This window comes from Chrysoperla carnea, chromosome 2, assembly GCF_905475395.1.
Source record: "Chrysoperla carnea chromosome 2, inChrCarn1.1, whole genome shotgun sequence".
NCBI classification, from domain to species: Eukaryota; Metazoa; Arthropoda; class Insecta; order Neuroptera; family Chrysopidae; genus Chrysoperla; species Chrysoperla carnea.
In genome coordinates, this window is record NC_058338.1 from 9,773,015 (window position 1) to 9,791,088 (window position 18,074).

At 30.1% G+C, this 18,074-nt stretch overlaps 1 protein-coding gene across 4 annotated transcripts in view; it reads left to right on the plus strand.

Annotated features, from left to right (window-relative positions):
- Positions 1–18,074, plus strand: part of LOC123294168 (pumilio homolog 2-like) — a 396,258-nt gene that overhangs the window by 76,589 nt on the left and 301,595 nt on the right. The window lies entirely within an intron of this gene.

An 18,074-nucleotide genomic window follows, 5' to 3' on the forward strand; every position in this document is an offset into this window, starting at 1 on the left:
ATGATCTTCTAAATTTTTGTTATCACTTGAGATGAAGAATTCTCACTTCACGAATAGAAAAGTGAAGTTGGTTTTTGAAAATCTTTAGAACTACGTAAAATATGAACGTTTAAAATTCCTAATTCAACAAAGAGGAAGGTATAGGTTAGCGACTTATGGTATGGTATGGAGGTTAACGGGCCATGCTCGAGCATCGCGCCTCGAAGAAATGGTTCAGAGCACTTAGCCAAATAGACCCTTGTACTCTATTCTCGCTACGCTTTTCAGTAGCTATTATAACCAACTTATGTACTGAAACCCAGGATTTGCCTAGCGCAGAGTTTCCTAATTTCTTCTGGTTCGACTATGGCCGGACCAAACCATTTCCTTCGCTGCTGTATGAGCGCCGGGCAGTAACAGTAAAGTGGATCGATGTTTCTTCTTAATTTTCTCCGCATCTGTCACACGCGATAGATTGTTTTCAATCTGATGTTGAAACTTGTTCAGGTTATCATGCCCTGTGAGTAATTCTACAATGACTTAGTTTCAAGATAACCTCGGCTCTGTTACCGAGTGAGTTTCCTTCACCCAACAGGCTTTTGGCGATTCGCCCTCCCTCGTAGCTGGTCCATGCCTTTAATTGTTGGTTTTTCACATTATCTCCTAATCTGTTAAGCACTTCTTGATATGGCATTCTCACAAGCTTTTCTTGAGTGGGAGCCATGGTGATTCCCAGTTTGGCCAGCTTGTCTGCTCTCTCATTACCGTTCCAACCAGAGTGTCCGGGGATCCAGGTAATATTGACTTTATTGTGCCTCGCCAGGTTGTTTAGACTGTTCTAGTCTCCTTGACGAGTCGCGATGACACTGTACAGTTTGATAGCGCTTAGAGATAGAGACTTTGTTTTGCTAAAAAGAGGTTGGCGACAATTTTTGAATGCTTATAACTTCTTCAAAAATATCTTTTTATGAGGATCAACTTCCTAATTTAAAATGCTTTTATATTTTTCCTTTTTTAGGATCTAACTTTACTATTAAAGCAACCCGGAGAACTAAGTCCAATCTGATAGATGTAGGAACATTTCCACCCTGTATATAGGGTATAAAAAGGAAAAAATTGACTAGAAAGTATCTATTTTGATGTCATCTGTTCTGGATATATCCAAAAATTGAGAAACTATAAAACCATAAGAACAAGTATTGGGATAGTCGTAAAGAACATATTATGTGAAACGAACAAGTTTTTTTCGATATATAAATAAAATTTGTCAACATAATTTCTTTGTTCGTAACATAAATCATTTATATATGGGATTTCGTATGTATTATTTTTGAACGAAAAATAAGGACAGTGGCCATTAAAACGGACAATAATAAATGTAGAACGATAAATGTTTTGAAATTTATCAAAATGTCGACCTTTATTTTTAAAGTCAAACCTACAAGTGTACAGATTATTGATGTGAAAAGAAGCGAATGAGTATGTGTTTCTATTCCACATATTATACACGGGTTGTCCCCCTCTCTTATCAAACATGTTATGCAATTCAACATATTCAAATCCGGATTGATAAAAATTTTGAATGTTTTCCGCGGAAAACAGAAAATTTTCATAACTACAAACAGTTTGCAGATCCAAGTCCAATAAGTCAAAAGCATGTATTAGACCGAAATCCAAGATTTTCCTTGTAAAAATAAGGAAATGATAGTTTTTTGTACATGAAAACGATTTATTTAGTACTTATGGAAGCGTCTCCTTACTATATGGCCCTACAAATAATTATTTGTTAGATATTAATAAATTTAAGAGCCCATAGGGCCGAGCGGTCTAAGGCGTTTGTCTTTGTCGGTTTGTCCATTTAGACATAGCTTGCGGGTTCGAATCCAGACAGCGGCAGTGTGAAAAATTTATAATTAATGGCAGTGCAGAATTGATCACATTGTCGTCGCTTGGATAAGAACGAAGTAACTGACTCCACCCACATCAAAATGTAATTATAAATATGTTTGTAATTAAATAAATAAAGATTAACAAATAATGATGTGGGTGGCCTCTGTTATAGGCGTATATGTCAGAGAAACGGAGGTAAAACTCCATTATTATTATTATTATTATATTAATTAATTTAAAATAAATTTTAACTTTTATTTTTGTTTGTTGCAGGTAAGAACAATTTTCAAATCTACAATAATTTAATTTTCGTGAGAAATATAAGGTAAAAAGTGTTCCTATCCTTAACTATTATTTGAAATAAGGGAGGTTTAATCTACAATGGTATAATTTTAAAAATATTTTTGAACTAATAGCCCTAACTTTTTTCTTATTCGATGTTAATTATTTTATTGCGAAAACATTGTTATTGTATATTGTTTTATTAAAGATGTCTACCTTCCTCTGTTTTCCATTCAATCAGTAAAAATAATGCATGAGGTCAATGGAAAAAGAAACAAACGTAGCATTTTGAATGGACAACCTGTACAAAAGTGCACAGCTTGTACGGAAGAAGACATAACAATCCTTCCCTCACCTTGCTCTCTCACGTATTGTACGTATCTCAAACAAACCATGTCATCCACAACCCAAATACACCCCTGTATTCTATACACACAAAATCGACCACTATGGTCAACCACATAATATATTATTAATAGTGAACCAACCTCACGTTTACCATCCCATTTCCGTTTGTTTAGTGTGAACGCACCTTAATATTATCGCAGTGTTAGTTATTATATCAAAAAGGTTTCAAGACTACTAATTTACATTTGTGGTGTTAAAATAATTAACACATCTTTTTTTTTAAATAAGGTTATTTTAAGGTTAATGTTTTGATATATTCGTGTCCAAAATATATGGACACATTTCTGTTGTATGTAGATATCAAATAAAGTTTTTACATAAACGTGCGAATTCCACTTTAACAATTTTAACAATTCGAATTCACTTCACCACTCAACCCCGTACAGTAGTAATATCACACTCGTGGCACCATTCGTCATATTTGATCTCGCGATGAGGTTGAGACAACCTCATATCGGTTGGTATTAAGAATTTCTGGCTATAAAATGATGCGGTATCCTAAAAAATTCATCCAGTTCCCAACGCCGTTCTCAGTACATAGTTAATGTATATAAATTTAAGTAGGCGTGTATAATTATGTAAATAATATTTGTCTAATTACTATTTAATACTCATTTATTATATCAAATTAGGTTTTATTATTCTAAAATTAAAGTTAATTTCAATTCTGTTGTTAAGAAACATAATAATATCAATATGAAGACATTAAAGTTTAATAATTTATTTTATAGAATAAATAAACGAATGAAATACTTTTAGTTAAATTAAATATTTGTAAAATAATTGTTCTAGAAAGTTGAATGCGAAAAAATAAATAAAATTTGTGTCGAAATTATAACAAAACGTAAATACTTATTGTCTGCTTTTTTTAAATTTTTTCGAACCCTCTACCCTAGTCATACCGCGTACGAAATTAGATATGCTTTAACCAAATAAGCTACTAAAGTTTTGGAATACAAAGGGTTAAAATTAAATATGAATGAAAATGATCGTCTTCATTTTCCACACGAATGAAAAAATGTTCAATTAAAATATGCCATGAACGAGCAATTCTATTTTCATCAAATTAACGAGAAAACAATGTTTTAAAAGAAAAGAAAATATATTTTTCTCAATATATATATATGTACAATAATTACGTTAAATAGCATAACAGAATATTAGAGAATATGAAGGGTTGTGTGTGGAGAATATGATGGATAATATAAAATATGGCATCAATCTTTTGAAGTTCTTCACTTAAACTTTTATTTCTCTTTAAAAAATAAAAAAATTATTATTAAAAATTTATTGTAAATCAGTCAAACAAATGCTTTTTTTTCCAAATTCTATAACTGATGAGTTTTTTTAATATCTCCAACCACCACTGACAAATATAAATAAAATATCTCCAACCACGCTAGGCAAAATATTAAGAATCAGCCCCTATTTGTTAATTTGTATTATTCTGAGTTTAAAGTTCAAGTTTCGGATAAGTATCTTAAAAACGTGATTCATCACAGTGTGCCATGCAAAATTTCAAATTGATCTTCTTATAAATAACGAAAAATGTCTTCATCTTAAATGCGACACATTGTATATGCGTTATTGTCATTTGTAACTAACATTACATTCATCTCGGGCAAACTCGGCTCAGTTTACAACACATTGATCATGTGTGGACACCATAAAGCTTTATTTCAAAACATGCTAAGTGAGTATTTGAAGCTCTTGTGGAATAATTTACATGCTTTTTTTCTCTTCGTTTTTATACGTTGTTATTAAGGATGTATGAGCATAACAACAATGTTTGATTTAAAGGCTCAAAATTAATTTGTAGGTAGTCTTTTACTCAAAGAATATGTGGTTAAAATTTCAGCTTAGGTATCCGTGCAAATTTTTAAGAAAAAGGTCATTGAAAATCGATATAAAATACATTGGCTCTTATGGAGGAATCTCAAAAAAACTACATATTTTGGAAGTTTTTGATAATTTTCATTTGGAATGAATGAAAACAAATTTAAAAAAACTTTTTAATAGAACGTAAACATATTAGCAATGAATTAGAAAAGAAAAAAACTAAGTGTCACCATCCATATAAGGGATGTAAGAGCAGGGTAGATTAAGGGTTGAAATTATTTTTATCTTATTTTCAACTTTGATGATGAATTTTGTTATAACTTCATGAATGTAGACGAAAAATAAGAATAAAATTTTTCGATATGTGTCTTGGTTTTCGAAATATCGAAAGCTAAATAATTAAACAAAATTTTCAATTTTCGATATTTTGAAAATTAAGCCAGATATCGAAAAATTTTATTCTTACTTTTCGTCTTATATCGTCAAGTAATAATATAAATTTATCATCAAAATTGAAAATATCTATTTTTAAATTTGTGCCCTCACTACCATGCTCATACATCCTTAAATGCGACGCGTTGTATATGCGTTATTATCATTTGTAACTAACATTATATTCATCTCGGGCAAACTCGGTTCAGTTTACAACACATTGATCATGTGTGGACACCATAAAGCTTTATTTCAAAACATGCTAAGTGAGTATTTGAAGCTCTTGTGGAATCATTTACATGGTTTTTTTCTACTTCGTTTTTATACGTTGTTATTAAAGTCGGTTTTATTAAAACAAAACGACAACATGCACAAGTATGTATATGGGTTTGTTATGTTGTTTCAACCATATAACTTTTCCATTCTCTGTTAACATCTTACATAATTTAATCAATATTATTTATTTCATCTGTACTGTATTGTGTAGTAAGTGTAGTACATTCTAGTACACTTAACTACAGTACAGTACAGTTTTACACTGAAAAAAGAATTTTTAATACCAACCGATATGAGATTGTCTCAACCTCATCGCGAGAGTGTGATACATTTACCGTACGAGGTTGAATGATGAAGTTGACACAAACGCATGAGTTGTTTTTATGAAATTAATACACTGTCTAACAAAATTCAAATATTGTTGTTTTGAAGTGCACCATTGGTTCTAACCAACTTATATGTGATTGTTACAACTACATGAGCAAGTTTATTAGGTTTATTTAAAAAAAAATAGATTTCTTCGAGTCGGATTTGAATGTGTGACATATGGATTACTATTGATTTTAATGTCTTAAGTCTACCGCTTAACCAACTGCACAACCGATGCTTGTTATTATAAAAATGATCAATAAGTTTATTTCAAACTTTCTGTAAGTTAGTAACAACAATCTTCATGTAGTTGACACAATCACATATAGCCTAGACTTGCAAATAAATTTTATTTTAATTCATCGATTTTCTTTATTTACACTATTATATATTCCAACTAAGTACAATTTTATTTTCCATGAATAAAATGCTTGACTTTAAACTAAAATCAATCTATTTCATAGCAGTTATGATTTTGTTTATTTAACTTCAATGGTTTTGTATCAATGAATTCATATTTTAAATTCAATCCTATTCTATACTAAATACAAATATTTAACTGTATTTATTCCAATCGTGTTAGGCAATTGTTTGAAATTATTTCTACTTTATTTCAATATGCAACGGCCAACTTCGAGATGATGTTGTCATTATTTTAATTTTTTTACCAGTGTATGTTTTCATCATCCACCACCCCAATCTTTCTTCCCCGTTATTCTACTCTTTTGCTATCTATATGTGCAACTATTAATAAATTATAATATGATACACACAATAGGGGTTTATATTTATTGTACAGGGTTGAATATGCTGTGTGAGTGCAATTAAAACAAATAATGTTTTCATTAAAACAAACTTTCATATTTGTACATTTGTACTAGCATTCATTCAATGGATATTATTGCTTTTGTTTTCGGCACAATGTGTGTATGTAGAGTAAATTTCATATAATTGAACCTTCTATAATTTCCCTTCCAGATGATAAGAATACGAGTATTGACTTATTAAAGATAGCATTTTATTTATCGAAAAACATTGGACGAAATTTTCTAGATTATTGACACCATAAAGCTTGACCGCGATACTTGTCAACTGTTGTATATTAAATATACACATTAAAACTTTGTCGGTGTACTCACTGCCTGCATAAAGGGATCATTTCATGTCGAAGTAACTATGAATATGCAAAGTATATGTATCAAAGTAAATAGTATAATGATGCAATTTGCTGTAAGTTATTGATTAGCTGACTAAATTACTTTTCAAATCATAAGGAAATTTGTGCTTTTTTGCAATTTTTTAAGGGGTCCCTTTGAAAAAATCGAGAAAATCGAAAAAAAAATTTTGTTTTGGAATTTGATGAAACTCGGTGGATAGGGTAATTTTGATCCAAAAAGTATACAAATCGGGTTAATTTAATGATTGGATGCAGAGTTTCTGTGATATCGCAATATTTGGTTCTATTTTAGTCCGTATCTCAAAAACTATTCGACCAGTCAACAAATGTACCCGATTTTTGTAATTTTTGGGTCAAAATTACCTTATATGCTGAGTTTTATCGAAATTGGAGATTTAAAAAAATTTTCGATTTTTTGCAATTTTTTTAAGGGGTACCCCTTTGAAAAAATCGAGAAAAACGCAAAAAAAATTTTGTGTCGGAATTTGATGAAACTCGGTGGATGGGGCAATTTTGATCCAAAAAGTATAAAAATCGGGTTAATTTAATGATTGGATGCAGAGTTTCTGAGATATCGCAATATTTGGATCGATTTTAGTCCGTATATCAAAAACTATTCGACCAGTCAACAAATGAACCCGATTTTTGTACTTTTTGGGTCAAAATTACCTTATATACTGAGTTTTATCGAAATTGGAGATAAAAAAAATTTTTCGAATTTTTGCAAATTTTTTAAGGGGTACCCCTTTGAAAAAATCGAGAAAATCGCGAAAAAATTTTTTTTTGGAATTTGATGAAACTTGATAGATGGGGTATTTTTGATCCAAAAAGTATAAAAATCGGGTTAATTTAATGATTGGACCTATAGAAAGTTACAATGTCAGTGAGAATCATGTCAGCAAATATTGATATTAAAAAAAATCATTTCCGTTTATCAAGCTCAGAAAGTATAAGGGATAAGGTATAACTTAGAACGTATACTCTTGGTACTTAATAACCACAGACATAGAGAATGGACTCAACGTTCTAAGAGATTGAAGTTTCTAAAAAAGACAAAGCTATCGTGCGACCATTTGATATTTCTACATGTCTATGCCACAGGCGTATAGAAAAAAGACATTTATTGGACACACGATCGCTTTCTTGCTTTCTAGAGAGTGGACAATTTCTCGAGGATATTGCTTGATCCATTCTCTATGCCTGTGATAATAACTTACCGTAACGCACGATATCTATTTCAAAAGTATCTAAAAGTAATAAATTTATATAAAAAAAATGGTATTCCATGCTTTATAGTAGTTACTGTGTTATAGATAGGTACTAGGTTAGGTATATTATGGGAAAATATGGAAAATGAACAATAATAATAATAAGTTTTGTGGTATTTATGGATGAAATAGTTTCATAAACATATCAACATCATACACATAAATATATACATATAGTATTCGTTGCGTGCAGAACCGATAACTTCTTTATCTTCTAATCATTATATTATTAAGAAAACACGTGAAAATTGACTCAGTTAATTGTTAGGAAGTGGCTATCCGCACAATACCGTACTGTGACTTGTGCTCCACTCCACAAGTCATAGTAAAATACTGTGACTTGTGCTCCATTCCACAAGTCATAGTAAAATACTGTGACTTGTGCTCCACTCCACAAGTCATAGTAAAATACTGTGACTTGTATCAGTTGTACATTATGTTGTACTTTATTCATCTACGAGGATGTAGTTTTTTTTGTGGAAGATTATTCAATTTTTATTATCAATTCGAAGCTCCTTACTTACTTTATTCAAATTAATTAGTATAAAAGCATACAAGGCTCCACAAGTTAAATATATAGATGTACCGTGAGATATAGCTCACTGCGTGCAGTATAAAGCCATTTCAAGTCTTACAAGTTCTATCTAGACGTATACAGTCTATTATGACATGCCGTGTGCGGTTAAAAACCTCGCACGGCTTGAAAATCTCTGTATAAACGCATACCGTGTGTTATAGCTTACCGTGTGAGGTACAGAACCATTCACGACTTAATAATCCCAATATAAACGCATACCGTGTGTTATAGCTTACCGTGTGCGGTACACGAACGATACTCACTTTTTACATCCTGATCACGGGCAGTGTCAATGGACGGGCAGACAACCGGAAATTGACTAATTCAGTGATTTGAACACTTTGAACACTTATACTAAAATTTTCTTCGTAGCATCAATATTTTTAAGCATTACAAACCTGGAACTAAACTATAAAAAGTATACAATTAGTATACTATATAATTAGGTTTTTCTTTGTATCTACACGTAATCTTTATTTTTTTTTAAATTTTACTTGGATCACTATGGTTCTACCATCGTCAAATGAATAATATAGTGAGAAGATATAAAAGCTACATATATTTTCACATGGGGCACTAAAATCGGTTTCACACGCTACGATTAAAATTCATAGAACCTTTTTAGAAAATGAAATACATATTCTTGTATAGTATTGATTAGTCTGAAAATTGTGGTTACATGCAATCCAATTAGAAATTATTACGAACAAATAATCAATTTAATTTTCTGTTTTAACAAAAAGTTTTTCAGCAAAATATTTAAATATCAATTTATGTATTTAAAATAGTTATTTGAATTTGTTAGTTGTTTAGTATAAAATTAATAAAAACACTAAACTATCTTGGAACATTTTTGAATGCGTGCAAAAAGTTTATTATTTACCTCATTTTATACATTCCGAAATGAGAGCACTTTTTCAAAAGGAACAGTATGTTCGTAAAAGAATAGTAAATGCGGTAAGCGAAATGGCACAATGCTGCAAGATCAAACATCAATAGATACCCGTTCCGTTTGGGAACTGGAAGTTGCTCTTCAAAGAGGATATCTTAAAAAAGGCAAATCTTGAGGGAGGAACGTAGGTACTTGTGTTACTACAAGACAGATATGGTCTGAGCACAGTCGAAGGTGTTCCGAAGGTAAAATATCGCTTCCAAAGGCCTCTACTAGCAAAATTGTTGCTTCCACTACAGAACACTGGCCATTCAGCAGGCACGCTGAATACTTGATCCTGACAGTGTCTCATAACTATTGCAAGAGCTGTCACAATGGAGTGGAGGAAGAAGCGATGCTTCATCTTCTCTGTCATTGCCCAGCTCTCGCCATGAGGATATGGAGGTTTTTGAGGCAGGCTTTGTTTGACGACCTCTTTGACCTGAAGTCCGTTGACGTCAAAACACTCCTACTGTTTTTAAACAGCTCAAAATGGTTCATGGAGTAATGGCCGGGGATGGACCAACCCTTTTCGAAATCACAACGACGGATTCAGAGGTGTCACCACCTCTCTCTCACCACCAAAATAACCATAATAGCAAATACTATTAAATGAAAATATAAATACGTACGTACATTAAAATGATTTTCTTGGGAAATATATTAAGAAGAATTTCACTGTAGTACATGGAAATTTGGTTTAAATAAGTGAAAGTAGTATTTCGATATTTAGGAAAATATTCAGGAATGTTTACTTCAAGGATTTCTTCATTTTTTAAATTTTCGTATCATCAATAATTTGTTTTCCATTTTTGAAACATTCTATCAGCAATATAGAAAAAATGTTTATAAGTATGTTGCAAAAAAATTGTTTATTGCAGTTATTAAATAAGTTAAAATTTTCTATTGAATTTTCTTTCTAGAAATAAGTTCTAGAAAACGCAGTATGTTATTTATTTCGATATTACACGAATTAACATTCCAATAATTTTTTGATCATATTATAAAAGTAGGTATTTATGCAGCACGAGGCACGAAAATATATAATCCAAGTTGTTACTTGTTTTTTCTAATGCAATAGTATTTGAAACCATTTTAAAAGAATTTTCTTTATACAGCCCTACAAAAACATAGTGCCCAAACAAAAATTGATATTTTTAATTTGTTATTTATGAAACATTATTCAGAAATAATAAAGAACAACTTAGACTACTTTTATTTTACAAAAACAATTTGATTTCTGAATCAAAAAATTAAAACACACGCAATTGTGAACTAAAGAGGGATGAGTGAAGTCAAAGAAAGTGAAGGCTTAAGGTGATTGTAAACCTACATTATTGTAAAAAAGTTTTGATTTATTGTACGGTACATACATATAAACCCAATACATGCTTTGTAGTCAAATAATGTGTTATTTTTAGCTTTACAATACCATGCAACTACAAAAATATATAATAAATTGTGTGCAAGTGATGCTTATAAATTTGATAATATAGATATCGCTCTTCAATCAACAGTACACTTGCTATAGTCGTCTCTGTTCATCAAATGATGGATCTTCGATGAACTGAAAGTTAAATTAAAATTTTGTTTTAATATAAACCTTTTGATGGTATTATAAACTACAAGATTGTCTAAATATTTTAGATAGTTTTTTTATCACAATCTCTAGATTTTTTGATATAGAAATATCCAATTGAAAAGGATAAGCTATATGATTCATCATTTATTCTGCCAACTTTGATTGATAAAATAATAATAAAAAACCTTGTGACCTAGAAATTTTTTGTATTTTTTGGAAACTTTGTTTTGGAATCAAACAATGTATTTATAAAGTTTTATTGAAATTCTTAGTATTTTTCAATCCTTTCATATCTCCTTAATTGCAATAATCTTTTATTTGAAATTTGGAGCTAAGCAACGAACTGAATGGATAACTGCTTATTATTATTTTTTGAACTAAAGAGTTTCGCTTACAAAAATATAGATTTTATAAGAGGTTGTAAAAGCTATTTATATATTTTATAAATGTAGCATTAGTCTTGTCTTCATTTTTCAATTATATAATATTTCCCTTAAGAATTAAAAAACAAAATAAATTTAAATAAAAAACACATTAAAATATGATACTTAAAATTTATAAAAATATAAAAGTCTCTGATGGGGATGGAAAAATGTGAAGGAGGGTAGGAAGAAAATCGCCAAGAGTAATTTAAACACGATCGGGTTAATTGAAACTAAAATATTGTAATGAATATATTTCGAGAACAATACATTCAAGAATAGAATATGTTACACTATATTTTGATTCGATGTTTGGTGTCACATCTACGTAGAAAATTAATTTTACATGGAGATTTTTTTCGCTCGCGAGAGATTAATATCTGCAGTGTAAATGGAACGGTCGTATCGGGCCCCGATCAGTTGTAAGGAATATGTGACTTGACGGATGTTGCATGCGAATGCGAATTTTAACTTTCAAACGAATCGTCCGAAAATAGAATTTACCGATATGACTATAGGCGTGAACGCAATACTGTACGGGTTAGATTTTGAATTGCTATAAAATTTTACACTTTAAACCCCATGAGTCGATGTCAATATGAGTATTATGCTGCATCCAATCATTCAATTAACTTGAGTTTTATACTTTTTGGATCAAAATTATCCCATCCATCGATTTGTTCGAAGGGGTACCCCTTTAAAAAAATCAAAAAATTTTCTTTATTTCCAATTTTGATAAAATTCAGTATATGAGGTAATTTAGACCCAAAAAGTACAAAAATCGGGTGCATTTGTTGACTGATCGAACAGTTTTTGAGATATAGACTGAAATTGATCCAAATATTGCGATATCTCAGAAACAAAAATGGTACCCAAACTGAAAATTTTCTCCGTGTAGAAAAGTATGAAAAGAAGACCACTAACAACGCTCTCTTGATGATGATGCTTGCCATATATACATACGTACTCTGATTATATACATCCTGCTAGTAGTTATATATAGTACAGACAAATCGATAATCGTGAACAAACTTCGAAATATATGTAGCAGCCTTGTGAAATGAACACACATATAGTTAAGAGGTTGGTTCCATGTACGCTCTATGGATGTAGTCAAAGTGGATGTTGTTCGTAATAATGGTCTGCATATGTGGTGTGTACTTTCTCTGCGTTAACTATCATCTAAGGTTCAATTAGAGCTATCTAGCTCACCGCCTGCTGCTTACTGCTGAATGATTTTGTTGGTAGATAATAGCATCCTTATCAGCTGGACCTTCTGTAGATTAGACCGCACACTAGATCTTCAATAATTATACGTAATCACACGATTATTAACTTTAATTACCTTCCTTTCTAATATCGTCTGAGTTCATTTATTTTCGATTTTAATGTTTCTTTTTTTATTGCGATAATTTATGTTTTCAATTTGTGAATGAGAGCTTGTTTTACAAGTACAAAGTGTTTCATTTTTATGTAACCACCTATTCAATTGTTATTAACTATGAATTTTCGTTATATGCCGACTTCTGTTTAACAAGAATAGAGTATTCTACTATTTTTGAAAAAGTACTTCAAAATGTTGATTTTGCTAATAAAAAGCCACAAAAAATTTATTTCGGAAAAATACACTCACTTTCTTGCCAAAAACTTAAATTAAATTTTAAACCTTTTTTAAACTGTCAAAAACGCGGGCATCTAATTTGATGACGTAATATCGGTATCATTATACGAAATAATACAAATAAGTTTGACAGATATATCCATAGACATCTGATTATAATAAATATAAATACTTATTATCTATGGATATATTATACTCAGCTGTCTACACTGAACTAACTGATGTTCTATGACTCATACCGATATTACGTCACACCAGGGCTTGCTCGTGTTTTAGGTCACACGATTTACAGTTTAAAAATTACGATTTTTAATTTTAAAATTATAAAAGAAAAATGTGCTTTTATGAACTCTAAATCAGAATATTTAAGTATATTTTTACATAAATTTAAACTTTTTTCAAATTTCATAATTTATTTTTGACTAACGATAATACCCTATTAACGATGAGTATTATATTTATCTAATAGCACCCACGATTAACACGTTTTGTTTGATAAAAACTACGCAACTTTTTTCTTTCCATTTTAAATTTTGGGATTTTTAAGTAGATTCACGAGTGAAAACAATCATATTATGATTTACGAAGAATAATAGAGCCTCTACGTGGCTCATTTTTTTGACGCACCCCCCCCCCCCCCCTCTGTCACAAAATTTGTAATTTTATCTAAATCCACTTGGATCATTTTTTATGAACACATGAAGTTAATTTTTCTAATCATTACAAATATTTGACTAAACTTAATATAATAATTTTATTTAATTCTAAAGATACAGTGTTGAAGTAATCAAATTCAGTTAATTGATTGCAGAAAACTCACCTAAAATGTCAAATCATTGAACGCTAGAAGGTTTAATTAGTTGAGAATCTATTAAAGAGTGAACCAAGCCCTTTAGTAAAATTAAATTGTGTCTCGTCTGCTAAACTTAAAATGTTGGAAAATTTTTTTCTTCTTGAATATGAAATAACTTTCTATAATCAATTAAGGTATTAGAAAATTTATAAATAATTAGTTAATTGCAAGACTAATTGGTTGTGCTTGCCTAGTCAAATTAGATTGATTATTTATTCACAGTCAACATCCTTAAAACCCTCTACTTCAATCTCCCTTTTTCAATTAATTTGTTTTAATTAGTAGACGGCCATAATAATATCGTGTTACTGTGTACACACATACAGTATACACCATCAATTCGATTCAATTTTCTTTTATTAGAAGGAAAATGTCTATTAATTTTACTAGAAAACTGTTTTTAGTGACAAGCTTTTATTCCACTAAAAAGTAGAAAATAATTGTTTTAATGAGTCACTGATACATGATTATTTGTAAAACTTTTAAATTGAGCGCGCTCAGTTTTACAAAGTCATGGGAAAATTATTTTGATTTCCTATTTTTTATAATTATTTTCCGCCATTGTGATTTATATCTGCACGGTTCCAATTATCTCAAGAAATGGTTGTTTTAAAAGGTAAATAGAACTCTCCAAAAAATCAGTAAATTTAAAAATCCCTGTTATTTATAATAATAAGGGGGTTTAACCTCCGTTCCTCAGACATATACATCTATAACAGAGATCACTCAAATCATTATTTTTATGACAGTGTGATCAATTAACCGCCCAATTAATTAAAAATGATCAGACTGCCGTTGTCTGAATTCGAATCCGCAAACGATTAAAGTCAATTGCACCTTGACTCGCTCGGCCACTTGTTCTCTTCTTTTTTGGTATTTAATTATAAGAAATTTTTCTGCATTCATACTTTCTAGAGGTCATTTTTAACAATAGTAAATAATTATGTCCCATAGGATATGATTTGTAGAACAGCTTCCATTATGTATGAATCGACATCAAACTTGAGTACGAAGGCATTCTTTTTCAAGCAATTTTATTTAGAAATAAAATGTCAGTGTTTATTATTTACGAAAATTTTTGAAATAAGCTTCAAAAGTGAACACAACGGGAAATCCTTTTCTGAGATGTTTTTTTAAAACTTGACAGAGTGTTAGTTATCGAAGTTATTTTTGAGAAAAATCGATTTATATTATCTCTTATCTAGTTCTCTGATAACCTTGCTTTTTTATCACTTTTTAAACTTAAAATTTAAAATAGTAATTGTCCTGGTAAACATACATTTACTGCAATAGTTCAATTCATATTACATTCATATTCCCAGTTTGAACTATATTTAAAAAAAACATACCTTTAGGAACTAAAAAGTTGTTGCATGAGTTCACTGCAAAAGCAGCAAATATTCGACAACATATTTTAAATTGAATACAAATGGTATTGCAAAAGAGAATAATTTATTTCAAGTGTTTTATTTGTATCGAACGTTAGAAAATGAAGTTATGTGTCATACACTTTGGTTGACAGACTAACTATATACCAGGGTAGGTTGGTTTTGATACTAGTAGTGGTAGGTAGTTTTAGAAGGTGGTTCCAGAGCTGTACTAGTTGTTGTAGTACAGAGATACCTACTTATTTAAGTAAGAATAGTGCGGTAAGAGTCATGGGTACGGTTACGGAGTTTATAGTCCGTACGTACCAATTGTACTTGTGTAGTGACTAGTAAAGTGTATGTAGAGGTATGCAGTTACCCAGTCAGTCAGTATACTAGATCGAGTGATGACCTCTCTCATGTTACCAATACATGCATATAGTTCAACTTACTATTTTATTATAACGTCATATTATATGTTGTTCAACGATAAACTAAATCATCGATAGATCGAATTCAATTCGGATATAGAAAATTAAACTTTTGGCAATTAAAATTTATTATTCCAATTCCAATGAAACAAAATATTCTGCAATTATCTGAAGTATCTCTAGTCCCTGATAACATTTACTATTGTAAATTTAAAACGTATTTGATTACAATCTCTAACTTAAACATTTTCATAACGACCGACAAATTCGATAATTCGATACCGGCTTGCTAAACGTTTGTCGGATTATCACGGTTCCACTGTATCGCCCATTCTTTAGTATTTGCGGCATACTTACCATTGCAAAATCTTATATGTTATTACTTTTGATTTTTTCACCATTTTCTACGAAATTAGTTGTTTTTAGCCACGGGTACCGGGTAGCCAAGGGTTACGATAACTACGGGAGCGGAATTCCTCCCGGATCGAGCTAGTGTATTTTGAATGTTGATTATTTTATATTTGTTTTATTGAAAATAATTTGAATTTTTTTGAAATATATCGCTTTCACACATTTGGTATTTTGGTTATATTTACCAGGTTGACCATCTTAAGAATTTGACGAAAGTTGTTACTGCTTTCCAGTAGTCAAATGACTTCGATATTGTTAGCATATTACTTAAGGACGTTCCCACAAAAATGAGTTTATGAAAATAGTTGAGACTTACGTGTCAACTTTTGTGGGTGGATTCCGTTAGAAGATGGGAAAATTAGACGAAAATTAACAGTAAAATTTTTCGATGTATACCATATTTTTTTTAAAAATTTTGATGCCTAAAGATTTAGAGAAACTTATAGAACAGAAATAAATAAAAACACAAATGCAAATGAATTTTAAATGTTTTTTATGGAAAGACGAATGCCGCATGTTATAATTTTCATGCTTTTAACTAATGAATATTAGTTTTTCAAATTAATTTTAAGAAAATTATCCTTGTTACATAATAAAACATATATTTAAAACGCATGCACTAACAGCTTAATAAATTTAACACCCGCAATTAAAAAATGTATCTACATATAAAGACTATTAATGAGAATGCATAAACACGATTTAAAAATTATTTTAAGAAAACGTGATTTTTTGGGAACGCCCTTAAAGTTATTCATTTTTGATGATGAAACATGTAACACCCCTTAATATAATTTGAAATAATTTAATTTAAAGCACTGTTAGATATCCTCGAATTTATGATTTCACATTTATAACAACGATCATCACATCACATAGGTTTAATAAGTAGTACATAGTGCACAGAGTACAGATTTAGTAATAATATGTATCAAAATGTCATTCACTTGAGTTTGAAGTGATATTTTGAGTGTTTTGTGTGATATACCATCAATAAATTATTGTTTTGTATACCTACATTATTTAATATTCATATTTGTTGGTACCAATAAAACAACAACAAGTCCAGTACACCCACACCCCACACCAACACTGTTCATAAATGTTTTTTAATCTATTCATTATATTTTAAATTACATATTTTAATACAAGTATACCTCGATAATTACTTCTTTCAAATTACCATCATTTTATTTTACCAGGATTTGTTATAAAGTTCACTTTCTAGTGTTTATTCTACAAGTGATAAAATAGTTGCCAACAAGTCTCTACGAGAGCCTACTTCAATTTTGGTATATCTTATCTAGCCTACTTTGTTTTTAACCCCCGAACTAAAAAAAAGGTGTGTTATAAGTTTGACCTCTTTGTGTGTGTGTGTCTGTCTGTGGCATCGTAGCGCCTGAACGGATTAACCGATTTTTTTTGTTTCATTTGAAAGGTAATTTAACTGAAAGTGTACGTCAAGTGCAACCAAAGGTTTCTGTACCCGAAAAAACTAAAAAATTTGCGATAATTTTCAAAATAAAAAAGTTTAGTATTTTTAATATTGAAAAAATATTTTTATACCCCTCTGTATTTTTATTTGATCAAGCATGATAGGGGACAGGGTTGTTTATTATAAAATAATTCAACGTAATTATGTTATTTCTCGTGATTTTAACTAATAAATGTGTATAAAATATTTCAAGAATTTCTATATTTTGTTTTACTTTCATGTGAATCTAATAATCTACATTAATAAAAAAAAGAGAGGAAGTTTATATGTTTAAAGAAAGAATGCAACCCTGAGAGGCAAAGGTTATTTTTAGATAATATCGAAAATAATTTCGTTCTTTGTAAGAGATTTTATTGAAAATAAAAAAATAGTAAAATGTCAGATTAAATTAAATTTTTAAATATACTTTTATAAATTATAGCTCATGTGTTATTCTGATGTATTAGCTATATTATTGTTCAGTT